The sequence below is a fragment of the Falco peregrinus genome, chromosome 2 (assembly GCF_023634155.1).
Source record: "Falco peregrinus isolate bFalPer1 chromosome 2, bFalPer1.pri, whole genome shotgun sequence".
Lineage (NCBI taxonomy): Eukaryota > Metazoa > Chordata > Aves > Falconiformes > Falconidae > Falco > Falco peregrinus.
Genome location: NC_073722.1, coordinates 40475812 through 40493717, shown reverse-complemented (window position 1 = coordinate 40493717; position 17906 = coordinate 40475812). Strand labels below are relative to the sequence as shown.

The window sequence follows — 17906 nt, the reverse complement described above, 5'->3', positions numbered from 1 at the left end:
AGTGCTGAATTTTGTAATTCCTTCCTGTTACCTGAACCACACGCTGTGGGTGTAATCTCTCCCCCAGGGTCAGCACAATTTGCCTAAGCAGTGAACACTGAACCAATGCAGTCTTTGCAGCTTACACGTCAACTCAGCGAGAGTGAAAAGGCGCAAGGAATAATTGTGCTTTCCATTATTGTTGAAACCTGTAATTTGTACCTAGCCTGAGGCTAATCTCCTTTGGGAAGAAGGATGCTTGAGGATTTCAGAGTCTACCTAGTCTATTAAAAAGAGAAGAGAGGGGGAGGGAGTTGGAAGACAGAGGAAAAGAGGGTAATAAACAACCAAAAATACCTCCAAGGCTGTGGGGAGTCATGGGAACAACTTGTTTCCCTGTTTATTCAAAGTACTAGCTGCACTGAAACCTGGTACACTTTGCCTCTTCCTCTTAGCCATGAATTATTGGTGCCAAGGACACTTTACTGTCCACCTATGAGGAGGGAATTGCACCTCTGGTGGTGGCTGCTGCTTGGCCGGTTGTGCTGTGGGGATACAGGATTGTCCCCTCTCCCCATGCATCCTGCTGCCAGTCCCCAGGGAGAAGGTGGTGGATGGGAGAGCCCCAGGCAACGCAGGCACAAAGCCGAACTTGTTCCCTGGCTGTTTAGGAGCAGCCTGCAGCCTGCTCGCATGCATCTGTCTCAACCATGTCAAAAAATCTGAGCAGGATCATTGCCTAGGTGGTTTTCAAGTAATCAGCTCCATCCTTCAAATGCTCCAGTGGAGCCAGCAGCTACTGCAACACCAGATGCTCTGACTCATTTCTTCAGGGTTTTCAGGCATGGTCAGGACCAGGATTACTTGGGAACATTGCAATTCTCAGTCTAGGACCTCCTTTTTACCATCTCTTGACTGAAACAAAGAATAGCATGGACTTGGGCTGAATTTGCACCAAGGTGTATAAACAGGGAAGCAGGTGGCTAGGTATTTAATGGCTGAGTATTATGAATTATTCCCAAGGAAAAAATAATATTATTTGTTTGCCTAACAGCTGCACACTCATAACAGCCTCATGGCTGAAATGTAGGGGACTAGCAGGAGCGCCATCATTTTCAGATTGGTGTTCTCCTGGCTGCAGTATCATTTTTAAACCCACATCCCAAGGGAAAACTTTGGCCATTACAAAAGCAACATTTCCCACAAGCAAAAGGAAAGACATTTCCATCTACATGAAATTATGTTACAGATGGTTGGGGCAGGAAAGTCATTGAGGAATGAAATATCAGGGGCAGGACGCTAGAGAAACGAGCTGGACTATATTTAACCCATCGAAAGAAAAGCCTGCTGCTAAAAAATGCTTGTGCTATCACAAAGGAGGGAAGAACCCAGAAATGTGAATGCGTGAATGGGAGGAAAGGGGCGGAAAGGCTTTCTTTCAGATCACATATGGATTAAAAAGTTAGTGACATTTCAGTGGTAGGGGTACAAATCTTCTTTCCACTCATTTCAATGCATGGGTTTGAGTGAGTTTCACAGCCTCAAGAAGAGCATCTGAGCCACAAGTCTTGGGTCTCTTCTGCATAAATACACCGAGATGTTAACTGGTATGGGGCTGGAAACCTGCTGTCCTTAGTTAAGTGATGCAGGGTAGCACTGTTGGAGAGACCCACCTCTAGGACAAGACCTTCTAGGCCAGAGGACACATTGAACTGGACAGAGAGGGCACCAGAGCAATGACACTGTACATCCCAGCCAGCTGCTCCAAAGGAATGGGAAATGCCACCTTCATCTCCTCTGGTGTGCAACTCTAGCCCCTGGGCTTTTATAAAACCTTGCCTAGGAAAATGGGGAAATCACCTTGTTCTACCACATAAAGGGTTTTTGCAGCTTAAATTCTTGGGGAGAGAAATGCAGTTTGGGGGGTTTTGTGGTATATGTTTTCTTTCCAGACAGCCTGACACCCAGGTTCCCTTTAACTCACCCATCCTCTCCATTGCAGCTGAAGTCTGGGCATGTCGGCTTGTCTGTCCAGGCCATCGTCCCCCTGATCACTGCCAAATCCCAGAGCAAACTGGAAGTGGTGCGGGCCATATGGTTCTGGCTCTGCCACAACATTGGTAAGTCTGGTCCCCCTGTTTTGGAGAGATGTGAAAACCCCTTCTTTCACATGTCACCCCCTGGATTTAAGCTCTTCATGCCCTGCACAATATAGACTCCCCAGGATTCCCATTGCAGTCATGAACTGAAATGTCCCCCTCTTGAATTCAGGAAAGTGCAATTGGTTCCCACCACAGGACCCTCCATCCCGGAAATGACCGCTCTTCACTGGCACTCAGGTGCCAGACCCCCAGAGACACCGGTAAAGCCCACCTGCCTCCGGTGCTCTTGGCTTCAACATATCAAAGGCTGTTTCCCTGAAAAAGCCTACGTGATGAGGCTGAGCTACGTCTGGCAGTAGTCATCTGGGGACACAGGAATCTCAGCACAATGCAATCACTTTGTGCTACTTTACGCTACTACATCCATGTGTGTGAAACAATATGATTGTCACCGTACCTCACTTGAATGGCGCAATGGCTGTTTCCATGCACTGGGAACACAGCTCTCCCAGGGCTTTGGCAATCCTTTGCTTACATGAGGAACCACCAAACTCTTGAATAATGATGGATAGAAGAGCTGTCATGGCTTCCAGGGTGGGTAGGCAGAGAAATAGGGTTGGACAGGAGAGGGAACGGGCTCATTTTGCAAAGAATAAGTCCTCACATTGGCCTGAAATTACATGGTATTCTCCCTTACCTAGAATATGATGTGGACGGCTTCTTGGGGCTGTCTCAGAAGATCCATGTACCAGAGCAAGTCCTGCAGATGGGAAGAGCCGTGTGTTCTGGTTATGCCAATTTATGCCAGGAAATGTGCAGGTAAAACTAATCTTGGGCTTTCCTCTCCTGCCCCCTTGAAGATCTGAAGTGGGGACATACATCTGCCATGGTGCTTGACACACAACCAGCATTATTTGCCCACTGTGTCTCCAAGCACAGCAGCTGCTCCTCTCCTCCTCTACTTGGATGGAGGGGTACATCTGGGTTTGACAGATCAACCAGAACCAGAGATATGAGGAATGAGGGTTGGGAGTAGCTGTGGAGAAAGCAGGGGGTTGGATAAAAGCTGAATTTGGCCAACAGCTTGCATGGTGGGGCCCTGGCTTTTAGAAAAAGGTGGTACTTCCCATGCAGGTTGGGATGCTCTCCAAGAAAGCAAGCACAAAGTGGGGTTCAGCCTACAGTTATCTACCCTGCTGACTCTTTCTGGACAGGGCAGCGGGTTTGAGCTGTGTCGAAGTCCCAGGGTTTGGCCGGAGCCTGGGGTCCCATGGAGGCCAGTGGTGCCAGCAACAGAAGAGCAGCCACATGTGGAACGCGGTGGAGCTGGAAGGACAGTGGTACCTTCTGGATGCTTGCTGGGGTGCAGGGACCGTAGATGCAGAGAGAAAATTGTTCATGCCCAGGTGAGATACCTCTTCCCCTGCATCACTGGAGACATGGTCCCCGACACAAATGTACAGGGCTCAACCGGACTTCAGATACACCCCAGAATGCCATCGAAACCCTTCCAATATACTCCTTAAAGCAGGGGTCCTCAAACTTTTTAAACAGGGGGCTGGCGTGCGGATTAAGTGGCAGGCAGTCATCTGCGGCTGCTTGGTTTCCCCACCCCAACCCCCGGCGGGGGAGGGCAGGGGGGTTCTGTCTGTAAATACCGGGGGCCAGATTGAGGACCGTGGGGGGCCGTATCCAGCCCACGGGCCGTAGTTTGAGGACCCCTGCCTTAAAGTCTAGGTTCACTGGGCCTTGAGCCCCTATTTCCAGGTACACCCCCAGAGGCTATTTGCAGAAGGTCCCAAGAGCTGTTCTGCTCATCCACAACTATGGTGGACCTCATGCAAACATAGACCATCTACATGTAAACATCTACATTAAGTGCCTTATTCCCTAAGCTGGGGCAGTAACTTTTCAGATGATAACTTCTCCCTGCAACTTGTTTTTAATGTGCAATGAGTGTCACTTACGAAGCAACTAATCCTCATTTTCACAGCCCCTTTGTTCTTATGAGGTTCCGTATGTAATTACTTGAGATTCCTCAGCCCATGCTAAGCAAATAATGACTCTCATGAAAGTTATTTGTACAATTTAATAGTTTCCATTAACTGTATTATGGGATTGCATTTTTAATTTTTTTCCTCTAATAACGCATAATGAAATAATTGTGGAATTTCTAATAGGTAATTATCTCTCTGAGAGCAGTTTAAAATACCAGTAAGTGTGGGTTGTTTTTAGCTGAGCATGGGGAAAAGAGGAGAAGAAGAACGAAACATCACCTCGAGCAACAGGCAGACATGACAGCTTCTTGTGGGTCCAACACAGCATCCTCAAAACCTTCGGGTCAACAGATGTGACAGGGCTTCACAGGATGCCCCCAATACAAGGCTGAGCACACATCTGCAGACTGACCCACTCAGCAGACACCTAAGCAGGGGTGATGTTTGGAAAGTCAGGTTAGGGACATTCAGGTTGAAAATACGTATTTTGTGTCTTAAATCATATGTAAATTCTTGGAAGAGCTTTAAACCAAGATCACCCGTCATACTGAAATACATCCGCAAGTAACAGGCCTTGGTAGAGGAATGACTCAGTAAAATTATCTCCACTGCAGCTCATAGGGTCATCTTAGCTGGTTGCTGGAAGAGGTCTGTTACAGGGCTGGGAACTGCAGTTTCAGCTCTGGGCATCTCTACAGGAAAAATAAAGAGAAAATAAGGGCAGCAGAAAACGCAATGCTAAATGAGAGCTCGGTCCTCCCTTGCTGAAGGTGGTACAGCTCTGATGGTGTGGAGGAAGCTCCTCCCCCTTACAGGGCTGCATCAGGACCACTTGGGATGCTGAGGGTTTTCTTCCATTGTGTCTTTCCCCTCTCACCTTGCAGGCATGATGATTTTTTCTTCCTGACTGACCCTGAGCACTTCATTGAGACCCACTGGCCAGAGGACCCCCAATGGCAGCTTCTGCAGCCCCCTGTCTTGTGGGAAGACTTTGAGCAGAGAGTTTTTAAAACTTCCGAGTTTTTCAGACTTCAGCTCTCCCTCCTTTCCCCAAATACTTCCCTCCTCAAAACAGGTAAATGCAAAGCGAGGGCCAAATTCTAGTAATATAAAAGCTTGCTTCCTTTTAAGAAATAAGTTTGGGTTGAGTAAAACATTTCTCCTTCAAAAATGGCCCATCTGTCTATTTTCATGCATACGTTTAACATCTAGAAGAGCAGAGACACACATTTAAGCGATTTCTGAAATCACAGCCATTGTATGATACTGTGATTAGTAAACTGGGAATTAAGATTCATAAACTATAGTTAATTGAGCCAAATCACTTAAGCCCTTTTGTGCCTGGCTTTTCCCGTCTAAATTCACCAACAGCAGCAAAATAGCATCAATGTACCTGGGACACAATCCTCATCATCTTCATAAGCTGAGGAGAGAGACCACCAGATAAAACATGGCTTGAAATGTTCATGTCCCATTTTTGGAAAATGAAGGGAGGGGGGTGGAGTTGTTTTTCCTTGATTATAATTTTATGTCAATTTTTTGCATTGGATACAACACGATTTTCTTTTTACCTGGGCACCCTTTCTACATCCATTCCCCTGAATGGTCCCAAGGGTATATGGATTTTTCCTGCAATTTATTTTATCAAGACAGCAAACTAGGAGTTAATCTCAGGTTGAGGGAAGTTGTCAGGCTTACAAAAAATGAATGTACGACAGACAAGGGACACTGTAAGTCTTTTGAGAGAGGTTCTTACCCAGAAATAAAACTCCTCCAGTATTTCCAGGATGCTGGGGCTTTGCCGAGATGGGCTATCACACACCTTTTGAGAAGTGAGTGGCCTGTGCAAATCAAATTAAATGGAGAACAGCCAAAAGGATGATGATGCCTTTTATGCAAAGCTCTCGTGGTGTTTCTCCACTGCAGAACCTCAGAGCACCCTGAGGAGCACTTTCTGTACCTCTCCCCAAGGTCACACACAGCACCTACTTGGCAAATGCAGGAACGGAGACTTGGAGAAACCCCTTTCATGTCCAGGTCACCAGGGAGGCTCCAAGGCATAAACCCAAACAACACAACGTCTGCAGTCTCAGAGAAAAAATAGGAGATCAGTAGTCCAACCAGTCCCTTCACCCAGGTGCCAAAGCAATAACTTGCAAAACATAGACTCTCACCAAATATCATTAGCAGTGGCGCAAAAGCCCAAAGGGAAGAATGAGGAAAAATAAGTATTTAATTATTGTCTCCCCTCCCATCCCCATTTTTTATAGCCAAAAGACATGGGGATGGAGCCCAGAAGCAGCTCGAAGCTTTGGGTCCTCACTGGCCACTAGCTGCCGTGAGTCAAGACAGACCTGGGGAGAGATGTCAGCGAAGCAAACCTGCCTGGCACATCCCAGCTACATCACTCCTTCACTTGCCTTTGGCTGGAGCAACTTGTGTCCCTCAGCTACAAAACTTACTGGGTGACCTGGGCTATGGGCATAGTTTTCTTTTCTTCCTCCAAAACTGAGATGAAGGGAGCTATTTCCGTTAGAACAGGAAAAACATGGCTTTTTTTTTTTTTCTTCCCCTTGTGAATTTCCCATCCTGTGGAGGGAAAGAAGTTTATTCCTGGACCTAACCTGAACAGTTTAACCACTGCAATTAGATTCAATAGCCAGCCCCATATCAGAAGTGTGCTTAAAACACTAAATTGCAAAGCCAGGCTGTGAACCAAACCACATGTTTGCTTTTGTTGATGCAAAATTATGGTTACATTGATCTAGGTTGATAGAAATAACCCATCACCTTACAGTGTACGTTTAAGCACCTAAGGCAATCTCAGCGCAAAAACGCTCGAGATCTTTTGCGCAACATCAGCCTGTTTTCCCTCTCTGGCTACTGTGGATCAATTCCTGCTTTATGATATCCAAGCAGCTCCCATCTGCTTAAAATGCTTAAAAGCTTTCAGCCAAGATTCCTCCCACAAATCACTGTCTGATGGGAGCTGGTGGGACACCTTGCAAAGGGACCTGATTTTCAGGAAATACCTGGCACCTACCCTCTGAAAACACAGCCCTTTTAATTGCTAGCATTGCCCAGACCATTAGGGCTGGAAACCACAGCAATGAAGGGCATTCAGTCCTATGGAATTAAGACTTTATAAGATTTATTATTTTTTTTAATAGAAAGACAGTCATTGGTGGCATGCTGTAGATACAATAGCTAGGGTGGGAGAGGGGAAGGGAAGCCTTTTAAACAAGTCTTTGACAAATTAGAAACATGCCTGTACTGTAATGGTGGTTTTCCCCCCAGACAATTAATGTAACATACATTGACCTCCTGCAGCATCCAGCGTGCTGACATGGGAACACATCCCCAGCTTTACCTGGCCTCCCTGGAAACCAGGAATCTCTAGTGCATGGCTTGAATTAACTCAATAAAACAAACAAATGTTTGTTTTAAATGCAGCCATTAATTATCTCCTTGGGTCTCCTTCCCAAAGCAAAATGCATTGCTGGCTTCCCTATCTCATCATCACTGGCTCTGCTGCATACAATGTTCTGTTCTTTTCTTTCTTTCTAAAGACCCTAATACGATGCAGCCGGCCAGGCCAGCAGCTTCGAAAACTAGCATAGAGCGAATTTAATAACAAGCAAACCTGCAGTTAATAAAGTCTGTCATCAGTAATGTCTCCACTGAACACTTGCCAGGAGAGAATTGTTTGCACTTACTGTGTGAGCCAAGTCACAGCTTTAACAGGCAAGGCACAAATAAAACCCAGCCTTCCCATTCTTTTCACATCTCTGCTTCAACCTACCAACAAAAACTGTGGGGCAAACAATGAAAAAATCCAGATTCAAACAGAATTAAAAAAAAAAGGCACTCCCCCCATTTTTCATTAGATTATGAAACATGTTTCATAATCTAATAATTAGCAAGGGACAATTTTTTCAGCATGACTCTGGAGTCTTTTGTCATTTTCCGTTAGCACCCAAAACAAATGAACATTGTGCACAGCGTGGGTGCTGATACCAGCCGTGAGCTCCCACAGTGCCACTGCTCGGTACTCCCCTCTCTCCAGCACAAAACATGGTGAGGATGGGACGATGCAGAGCAGCTGCGCTCTGGGCATGAGAGCCGCCATCCTTGGGCGCTTAGGGACCCTGGGTAGTGAAGAGCGGGCTTAACTTCGGCAGACCTTGAGGATGGTGGGTTTAAGCACGCGTCTCAGGACATCTATGTGCATTGCCAGGCTCTGTGGAGCACTCTAGGATCCTTCAAGGGCAAAAGGACTTGTTCTCTGTGGCCATTTTTCTCATGCTTTCATCTATATCTGGAGAAAAAAAAGGTATAAAATATCGTTAAAACAGGGTTTTCTAGCTGGGCTTCCCCAGTACCTGTGGCTTCAGATGGGGTGATGGAGCTCACCATGTGCTGAAAGCAGCCTGCTATCTGCTAGTTAGACAGTCCCATCTTCCTCAGGGCCAAGACTGCAGGGCTTGCGAAAACTTGCCCTGTCTCCATTGCAACATCAACCAACCGCCCCTTCTGCCCAGGAGCAGACAGAAATCCTTTGGGAGGGCTTGCTGCCCCGAGAAGTGCTCTCTCTTACTGCAGCAAGGGTTTACAAGCAGCAAGATGTTGCACACGGATAGTTGGGGTGAAACCAAGGCCACTGCAACTCTCCTCCTCCATGGTGACCTCCCTGGAGGGGCTTCATTTCTGGGTGTGAAGAAGGGTTCAGATTGGCTTTAAAACCACCTGCTATGCTCTGCCTGGGGGGGCAGGTTAGTTTGCTGCTGGGGAGGCACTGGGTGGTGCGTGGTGATCTGGAGACGGAGATTGCTTACGTCCACCCAATGAGCAAAAGCTATTGGGAAGGAGCACCAGCACTTACCCACCAACCATGGCACCACCACCAGGCACCCGTACCAATGCACCTCTCCTTTAGACCTCCTGCTCTCCCCTTCTTGGTCAGTGCACACTCCAAGCCAGAAGCTTGTGGGTTTCTGTGAGCCGATGAGGCCAAAATTTAGAAAAAAATATTGTAATAATAATAAAAATGGGAAAAATAAATTCATTCCTAAAATGTGGCACTGATGTTGAACCTCCTACCGGCTGGGAGATTTTGACCCTCCCAGCTACTTTGTTGATTTGACACCACAGTATAAGACCTGCAGCTTAGAGGAATGACTCTGGCTCAAGAAGCCATGCAAGAATTACCCAGCACGGGACATCATTCACTTAGTTTTGGGTGTCTCAGGGCCCAAAAGATAACTATTTGTACCTGTTCCCTTCATCTCTAGTCCTAGCAACATGCACAAATGATGGTCCTAGTGGTACCATCATTTCCTCCTTGAGCAAGGGGGGAAAAACAGTAAAAGGTGAAGTAGGGTCCTGCTAAGGTCCTTCAGCAGGTAGAAGCAAAAAGAGAAGGAGAATGAGGTTTCTGTCTCCCGTGCAGATGATTTGGTTCAGCACTGCAAAACAAATATATTATACTGCTGATGAAGAGGTTGTAAAAAGTGTTTTGTTCACCCTTGTACAGCCCATGGGGAGGTGTCAGTGATACTGGGGAGCACCCACCCAACAGAGTTCACCTACCAGCTCTCCAAACTCCAGGGCACCACAAATGGAGAGGATGTAAGTGCAGTCCATGGGATGATGACCATGTCTGAGAACAATATGACCATCAAGGTGACTCCCCCAACTGAAGGCTTGTATGACCTCATGATCTTCGCACGCCACGCTGACTCTCAGGACCCTTACAACTGGGTGTGCTCCTATCAGATCCAATGCCTGGAGCCACGTAACAGAGAGAAACTGCCCCCAAACCCTTTTCATTTCTGGGGCCTTCACCAAAAGGTGAAAGATTTTGGCATCAAGGAGAGCAGCCACAAAGGGGAGCTGCTTGTTGCTCCACAGGGAACTTTGCTTTTGACTCTCCAGACATCCCGACCCTTGCTTGCCACGTACGAGCTGGTTAATAAAGATTTAGATGCTGCTCTGAGCAAGAAATGCCTGGCTGCTCAAGCTGAGGAGAAGAAACTGAGTTGCCACGTGCTCTGCCCTTTCCAGGGTTACTATCGACTCTCCGTGTTTGTGAAAGATTTAGGAGGCATCACGTTCAGGAACGTGGCCAATTTCCTCATTCGTTGTTTGAGGCCCCTCAGCCAGAACAAACTCTTCCCCTCGGGGCTGAGCATGAACTGCGGGAGTGGGATCAGCTCCAGCAGCCATGGTCTCTCTAACCCCAGCCACTCTGACCCCATCATCACCACCAAGCTGGGGAAGTGCAACATCACCTTCCATGCGTCAGCCAACATCGAGGTAGATGCCTGCTTGAGTAAGGACAAAGTCATTAGCGCCAAGTACCCCCTGGAGAGGTATGTCCTGGTCACCCACCTGAAGAGTAAAGTCAGCGTGTGCATTGCACTCCCTGAATCCGGTGTCTACAAGGTGGGTCTTTTTGGGAGAAACAAGGACCACAAGGACTTTGTCCATATTTGTGACTACGTTATACGATGCTTCTCCAATCCCAGCTGGCCTCCCTTCCCCAGGGTATACAGCCTGTGGAGGAGAGGGTGCATGTTGCTAGAGCCACGCACAGGGGTGCTCCAAGAGCAGAGCTGGGTCCAGTTCAGGGTCAAGGTACCGAAAGCCTATCAAGTTGTTGTTCTTGGGCAACAGAAGACGGTGCTGCAGCAGACCCTGAACATGGTCTGGGAAGGGAACGTGTTCACCGGGGCTGCAGGGATGCAGGTCAAACTGGCAGCCAAATTCAGCCAGCACAGCTCCTCCTTGGAGGTCATCCTGGCGTTTGAGGTGGGGGATGGCTCACCTGCCTCCCTGGGGTGCTCGGGGTAAGCCACAGAGGAGTGCTGGGTGTGCTGGGAAGAATGAAAACAGCCAGGGAAGTAAGCAAATGCCCTCAGAACTGAAGGATGTTGAGGAGACACAGACAAAACTCCCGTAACTTTCTGGCATGTTGGGGGGGAGCCTGGGTGTTACCCGCAGAGCTTTTCTTCCCACAGGGTATCCAGATACTTGCTGGGGCCTCCTACCCTGCTTGGAGATGTTGCCGCCGTTTAAATCAGCACCAACATATGGAAGGCTCCTAATATGTTGCTTCTGTCAGAGGAAACCATTGTTCGGCTTCTCTACAGGAAGGATGTCTCACTGCTTATTACCAGCTTGAATAATTGTTTGGAATGTTTTATTTGACATTTATTCAAGAACTTGGAAACGCACATACTTTCTTCCTCTTGAGAGGACAACAACAAAAACAACAACAAAAACCCACCAACAAAACCAAACCCAAAAAAGCCCAAACTGGAGCCAACAGTTTCAGATGGCAGCAAGATTTTTAAAACATAAATATATAGTAAAGCAAGCAAGAACTCCTTGCAGAAGAACTCCATGCTTGGGCATAGGAAAGGGGAAAGGAAGTAAAGAGATGCTGAGTTTTATTGTCTATGTCTTTAAAATATCTTCCAGGTCTTCATTACCAAGGATGACATGTAGATATATACTTAAGAGCTAAGAGCACTGAGGGCTTGAAACAAAGAGAGAGGACAGGCAAGGAAGCAGCTCTGTAGCCAAAGCATCTAAATCACTGAGCAGAAAGCACGGGCAGCTCTGCTCTTAAACTCTGACACATGCTGCAAGGCACCACAAGCACTGACTCACTGAAAGCAAACTCGATGTTCATACTTAGGTGGGCTAGGACATACACAGCGGAAATATTCCTCCATGCCTGCACTGGATTGGTGCTTGAAGGGGGGATTCTGGTGGCAATGATGAAGAACAAGAAGTGTGGGTTATTTTTGGATGCTGTGCAAGAGATAGTGGGGGAACATACGGTCTGCTTTCTTCAGGTTTGGCAATTTAAACTTGACTGTAGCAAAAGTTCAAGTAGATTTGAACCTCTTCTAGACCTGGCAATCAAGATCCACATTTCACACCAAACTTGCTAGAGCCACTCCTACGTGTTATAAGATTCACCTAAAGAACAAAGTACAAGGACTAGTTTGGACTAAGGGAAACACTTGTAATGGTAGACATAGGCTGAACTCTTGCCCATGGTGCTAAAGAACAGTTTAAGAAGTACAAATCCCTTAATCTTTCTTTTCTGACCCAGGTTCTAGCTACTCCATACTGGGCCATCCACTTGGATGGCTAAGGGAAAGAGAAGCACAGTGGGACTCAGCTTCCTTGTGTGTCTTTCAGAATAACCATAGACACACACACACAAAAACCTGCTCCCCATAAGGCCGAGCAGATAATCCAGAACCCAGCCCCAAAAGCCAGAGCCTGGGAAGCTGCTGGCAGTTTGTGTTGTCTTTCAAACTCCCCCCACCAGCTGAGTACCTCTGCACGCACCTTCCATGACCAGCAGTCTTCTGGCCACGCTGCACTACCCGAGCAGGGGGATGCTGCTGCGCAGCTCCCCAGACCTCTTCAGTACCTCCCCACCTGTGCATCATCCACAGGCAGCACCGTCAGTGCAACCACATCTGCCGAGCCAGCAGGCTCCCCAAGACTGTATTTTTGCTTGTGTTTTCTGGAGGCATTTTGGCTTGGCAAACAAAAAACACTGATAAGTGAAATGACTCCCAGTTCCCACTGCCACCTTCCTCTCCACGTTCTTTTCCTTGCCACTCAGTTTTGCTGCTCACTTGTGCCGGCTGTGGCTCTCTGACCCTCATGAGCTGCTCCACGTATCTGTGCGTACACATTGTTAGCCAAAACCGTCCCATCTTCGCCCAAATTTAAGCAGGTGGGCCATGATCACATGCCTCGAGGGAAAATGCAGCTTCCAGCTCAATGATTAATTTCTCTTTATCCATCATAACAAGGTCCAGATTAGAGTGACCTTGAATTGGGATCCAAACAACTTACATCAGAATATAATTACCTGGAGGTGCTGAGAACTATAATGATACTCCCACAAGGGATTTTTTTTAATTCAAGGTTCTGAAGTCAATCTACTCATATTTCCTCTCTGAGCACACTCGGGTATAACATGTAACCTATTTTAAATGTCATTCTTATTTAGATTTACATACCTCAAAGCCTGTGCCAAGAGCTCTAGGAGCCTTCACAATAAACACGAGCACTGACTCTCCAAAAATAACAGCCCTGGGGCAAGAGTCACACAAAAAACCAACATAAGCAAAAGAATAAACCTGTAAGTCTCTCCTCCCCTTGCTCCCTCTGCCCAACAGGATTAAATCAGGTAAATCTAGATTACCACACATACCTGCAGCTAAAAAACACACCTACTTCTGAACAAACTTAGTTCAAAAAGTCATTAGGAGGCCTCCAGGTGCACATGGAACTATGGATGGCGAAAAACCGAACAGGAGTGTGCTGGGCTGACCGTGGCTGGGTGCCGGGTGCCCCCCCAGCCGCTCGGTCCCTCCCTCCTCAGCTGGGCCGGGCAGAGAAAATGCACCGACAGGCTGGGGGTGAGGGCAGGGGGAGATCGCTCAGCGGGTGCCCTCACGGCCAGCACCGGCCCCGCTCGGGGACACCGGCGGCACTGATTGCCAGCCAGCCCAGAGCGGGGCAGGAGAAACAACCCCCAGTGCCGCCACCCCCTTCCCCGATCCTTCCTCCCAGGCTCAACTTCATCCCAAATTCTCTGCCTCCTCCCCCTGAACAGTGCCCAGGACAGGGAATGCGGCTGTGTCAGTCCCTCACACGCCGCTGCTGCCGCTGCCACTGCTGCCCCCTCACACCCTTCCCCCCTCCAGCGCGGGGGCCTTCCCACAGGAGACAGTCCTCCATGGGCTGCTCCGCCATGAGTCCTTCCCACGGGCTGCAGCTGGGGATCAGCTCCCCCGGGGCTCCCCGGGCCGGGCCGGGGGGCACGGGCTGCCTGGCCGGGGGCTGCCCCGCGGGTGGGGGGCACCTCTGCTCCGGCGCCTGGCGCTGCCGCAGGATCTGTCCCTTGTCCCCGGTGTAAGCGGCGCCCCCCAGGCGGTGCCAGCGTGGCCGCTGGGCTGGGCCGTGGCCAGCGGCGGGCCCGGCTGGGAGCCGGCTGGCGTTGGCGCCATCGGGCACGGGGGAACCTGCTGGCACCTGCTCACAGGAGCCGCCCGGCAGCCCACAACGACAGGCCCCGGACACGCAGGCCCAATACAAGGAAGCTGCACAAAACTCCACAAGCCATCCTGGCTGAGAAACTTCCTTGCAATCAAGGTCAAAGGAGGTGAGGCCAGGAAGGGCTGAACCAGGACCCTGCACACTAACCACAGGTGCCTTTCCCAAAAACTATAACACAGCAGTCAGCAACTGGACAGAGCTTTTACCTTCTTCTATGGATCCATATGTGATATGCATCAAACGTTGCACCCAGACTCCTTGGCTTTACCTATTTCCCTGTACTCTTGTCAGTTTTCATCTTGTCATTAGTTTAAATTACATTAATGCTTGTTTAGGCTGAATTTATCCAATGAGGCTGCACTGTTGATGTGTTTTTGTAAATTGTGGGGGTTTTGCCTTCTTCTTGTGCTTCTTCACTTCAGTGCTATTAAAACATGAAGTGGTCATCTTTTCCAAACCAGTGGTTGGACTTCACTGTGTTCGGTGTGCAGTGAGGATGGTGGAGTTTGCAGAAGCAAACAGAGATGGTTACATAGCTGTCAGACTGCAGCAAATGAACAGCAGGACAGTAAGACATGGGTTAAAGTCTTCCCATTCGCATGCTGCAGTCGGGATGAATTGTGTGTTCAGAGTACAGCACTGTCCACACATGTCCGTGGGTTTTCTATATCAGGTCATGCCAAGGCTGCAGTACCGCAAGTCACCATGGCAATACAATGATGCTTCTTCCATCCTTGGAGCAGGTCACAGCTGTATACATATGCCTACATGTGCACTGCATGTTAATGCACATGACGAACCAGCCTTGCTCAGCTCCGACATGCGTTCCTTGCAGCTCAGGTATGGAGGGTAGGGTCCAGCAGTGGGGATATCTGCAGTGGGGTAGGATTCACTGACTTTGAAAGACCACACTAGATTAAATGCCTACATTTGATCAAATAAGTCCCCCAATAAGCATGAGAGCAGCACAAATACTGCTGTACTTTGGTCAATCAGGACAGAGAATGTGCCGTGAAAAAATGTCCTTACATTGCTCAAATGTCTTCAAAATATGGAAAGACAAAAAAAAAAAAAATCTATTGCAAGTAAAACATCAAGTCGATTTCAAACTTTTCCTCTGTGGCCTGACAACTGGGATTTCATGGCAAAGACACAAGAAAAAAAAGGGTATAGACAGGAAGAATATATGTAAGAAGTGTATTTCTCAAAGCAGGGCTAAGCTCTTTCATACAGTCACAAGAGGCACGTAAGTGAGAACAATCTTGTTCAGCAAGTCCCCAGGGATCTGGCTGGTAAGACAAAGTGGGAGGGAGGAAGGGTTAAAAATATTTTTCAGAGAAAGTCTGGTTGCAGCTTGTATCTCGGCAGGCTGTCGTACAAGAGGGACTGGAGATAAACAGACTTCTGCTGGAGGTACCGTCCTCCTCTCCAGACTGGCAGCGCAATATTGATAACACAGCACTGAGCCGAAAATGCCTGAAAAGGAGTATGAGGATATAGCATGAGTGACTCCTGCTGTGGAAGTCCCACTTTCCACAGAAAAAAAGAGAGGAAATGATGAGCAGGCATTTCTGAATATGGCAAGAGAGAGACCTTCCAGAGCCGAAAGCTGGTGGGAAAGCCACAAAGGGCATTTCTATAACAACCAAACTGAGAGGTTAGCTCCTGGGTAGGCTAAGCATCAGGCAAACATAACTTCCAAATCCCACATTATTAAGGATTTAAACTACAAACCCCTTATACAAAGCTATCCAACCATGGACACCTCGTTAGCATTTTCGTGACTGCAGCCAAAGACGTTTCAACTCTAGAAGCAACGAAAACAAATCGCCACAGGATGTAAGTTGGCCAAGAACAAAGGAGAGAAGGAACAACTTCCCATTGTATCAAAGAGCCAACCTCCTTAGGAGAGACTTGCCAGGAGCACTGGAGTGATGAGAAAACCATGACATCACATTGGCAACATTTTGCTTGTTTTACCAAAGTCTTCCTTGCCCTGGCTTTGCTGTTTTCCATTCGTGGGTACACTGCATACTCAGAACATACATAAGAAAAGGACTTCTGCTATCAGCCGTTCTGTTTACCGCAAATAAAAGCATGGTAACCAAGGTTACTTGGGTTTTGCTCCTGTGATTTTTATTCCCAGAGAAAGCAATATTTCCCCTCCCTCTTTTTTTGGTGCACTGACAGCAACTCCTCAGATGAAACAGGGGTCCATTGTACTAAACCCTGAGCACAGGGAGATGGGCCCCACCAACAGACCTTGCAGCCAAGAAATAAGCAGATGTCCTGGGGTGAGATGCTATAGGGATGGACAGGCTTCACATGGCAGCTGCGGAGGCCAGTGCCTCCTGGGCAGTTGCCTCCAGGACAAGCTAAGTTGTCCCAGCTGTCCCCTAGACCCTGCTGCAACATCTCCAGGCATGATGCTACAGCCCTAGGAAGATCTCCTCAGTTCTTCCCAGGACCTGCCTTTGCAGGACACCTGGTCTGTTCCAGCCATATCACTAATTAGCTCTTTGTCTTGAGGGGGTTTTGATGCAATATCCATCTTGGATCAGACCAAGGGTTCACCAGGGCCAGGCAGGAGCCAGAACCCGTGCTAGTGGGAAGACTACAACCATACAGCCATGGTCACCTTTCCTTACCTTTCTAGCTCCCAGCAATCTGCAGTCCCCACCCTGGCAGACACCAAGTTTGCCTCTCGATTATTCTTACTGGCTCTTGACAGAACATTTCTTCTGCTACTTTTGTGTAACATAATGAGGAGTTCCTGACCTGAACTGCAGATTCCTCAAAAGAGACTCCAAAGAGGATCCTGGTAGCTAAACCCAGCTGTGGTGGGGCATACTGCACTGCTTCTGGAGGTCAGCCGCAGTGGGGTCTTCATATCTCAAGGCAGCTCCTGCAGCAAAGAACAGTAAGAACTGGCTCTAATGATGGATTAATGACATTGCTGTCTGGCTGGAGAAGGGTTGGCATGACATGTTGGCATGACAACGAGCTTGGCTGGTAATGGCACTTAGCTCCCCACAGCTGAGTGTAAACTGGCAGTGTGGACCAAGCATCTCATGGGAAGAGGCTGGAAGATCTCAAGCAGCAACAGGGGAGCCAGTGGTAAAACAATCTCCTCATTGGGCTCTTTAACCTTGATGGAATCTTTCTAACCTTAGACTCCAAGGACACCCAAGCATATGCCTGGTTTCCCCTCTCCAAGAGCTGAGAGAGGACACAAGGGAACATCCAGCTTCCGTACACAGACCTTCTGTTCCCCTATGCTTTATAAACACAGCAGACAGGATTTATTTTATTTTAATCATAGCTGTTAAGTGTTTTCTTCTCCACAAACCTTTTCCTTTCCTTGAAGAACTTGTCCCCTGTGTTCAAGGTGACATCGCAGGTTGGGTCAGCCAGGCTTGGGGTCCATTTCCAGATCATGTTATTGTCACAGTTCCAGCTCCTGTGCAATATATAAGTTCAGGTTTTATCGCAGTATCTCTTTATTAGAAATTTGCGTAATCTGCTCTTCCCCCCACCCACCCCCTCCACCCCAAGCCTTCCCCAAAGACACCTGAAATGTTCAATTCAGACTATCTCAAAACAGGAACAAAATATAGCTCAGATCCCAAAAATAGCTGCTATCAAAGAGCCAACACAGATGTAAGGAAACAGCTGTGCACTGTGTTTTCTTTCTCCTACTACCTTCTTTTTGTCTTCACTTGGGAAGAGGACA

General features: G+C 48.0%; 1 long non-coding RNA gene across 1 annotated transcript; it reads right to left on the bottom strand.

The window, feature by feature from the left end:
• Positions 1–11282: 11282 nt before the first annotated feature.
• Positions 11283–17668, bottom strand: LOC129783883 (uncharacterized). Its single transcript, XR_008745935.1, has 3 exons — positions 16952–17668; positions 13132–13204; positions 11283–12067 (listed from the first exon to the last, which is right to left on the bottom strand). It is a non-coding gene; the product is annotated as an uncharacterized LOC129783883 (long non-coding RNA).
• Positions 17669–17906: the final 238 nt, after the last annotated feature.